Below are 1,210 nucleotides of genomic sequence, written 5' to 3'. Positions count from 1 at the left end.
CTCACTCATTCACTCACTCACTCACTCACTCACTCACTCACTCACTCACTCACTCACTCACTCACTCACTCATTCACTCACTCAACCATTCATCAATATATCTGAGTCACCTCTCTTAATATTTTCTTTCTTCCACCTCTCTCAGTACAGCCACTGCTTTCCATTTTAGCAGTTTTTCCATGCTATGTGATACTAACGTGGCAGAGAACATTGGCAGCCTTTCAGTGTCAGATGATTTTGATAATATCCCATTTCACTTAACACAAAAATTATTTGAAAACATTTTAAATCTTCGCCGGTTTTTTTTTTTTTCCCCAGCTACTACGCGGATTTTATTTTTTCGAATGAAAACCTTTATATTACACGCAAAATTCGACTTCAATCAATCCTTATGATTTCACTGACGAGGAAGATCGACAGAGAAACCGAAATAATAAGTCTAATTCAGTTACTACAGACTTTTGATAGATCTCTGCCTTAAAGGGCTCAGTAAAATCGAATGTTAAAATTTTGTTGACAGTAACTCCAAAGATTTGTGGAGTAAGGTAACTGATTGAATTCGGAAAGCTACCACATCAACCAAATTATTTGCATGCTTTGTACACACACACACACACACACCTCTTTTGTTCCTCCTTCATCTCATCTGTTTTCAGTTTCAGTTTCTTCTCACCTTGCTTCTATTTCCTTTCCCTTTTATCTCGTCTCTAGCCTTTTGTCTTTTCTTTTCATACATTCCTTTCCTCACGTTTGATTCTCAGTCTTTTCTAACCACCCCTTTCTCTATTTTCCTTTTTTTCATTCTTTTCTTTGCTTATAATTTTGTTGCTTTATTAATTTTTTTTTTCTCCGCTTTTCTCTATCGTCTCTTCTTTCCGTCTTCCCAATCCTCAATTTTTATATTTTCTTTCGCTTTCATACAATTTCCTTTCTATTCCTGCCTGACTTTCTATTTAGTTCACTCCCGTTTTTTCCCCTTTGCTCACTATAAAATACCCTACCTATTTTCATTCATGCTTAGTATGAATACGCCTCTATCTGTTCCTCATTTCCTTTCCCTCACCTCGCTCTCTCTCTCTCTCTCTCTCTCTCTCTCTCTCCCTCTCCCTCTCTCTCATTCCTTTTCATTCTGTGTGCCCCACATTCTATTTCGTTCTCTCTGTGCCCGCCATATACCTTCTTACTCTTCTGCTATCAAGCTATTCCATCT

At 37.6% G+C, this 1,210-nt stretch overlaps 1 long non-coding RNA gene across 1 annotated transcript in view; it reads left to right on the top strand.

Annotated features, from left to right (window-relative positions):
- The window catches only part of LOC128247361 (uncharacterized), a 286,909-nt gene that overhangs the window by 280,869 nt on the left and 4,830 nt on the right, over positions 1–1,210 (top strand). The window lies entirely within an intron of this gene.

The sequence above is a fragment of the Octopus bimaculoides genome, chromosome 1 (assembly GCF_001194135.2).
Source record: "Octopus bimaculoides isolate UCB-OBI-ISO-001 chromosome 1, ASM119413v2, whole genome shotgun sequence".
NCBI lineage: Eukaryota > Metazoa > Mollusca > Cephalopoda > Octopoda > Octopodidae > Octopus > Octopus bimaculoides.
The sequence above is the reverse complement of the archived record's forward strand: the minus strand, read 5'-3'. Positions and strand labels throughout refer to the sequence as shown.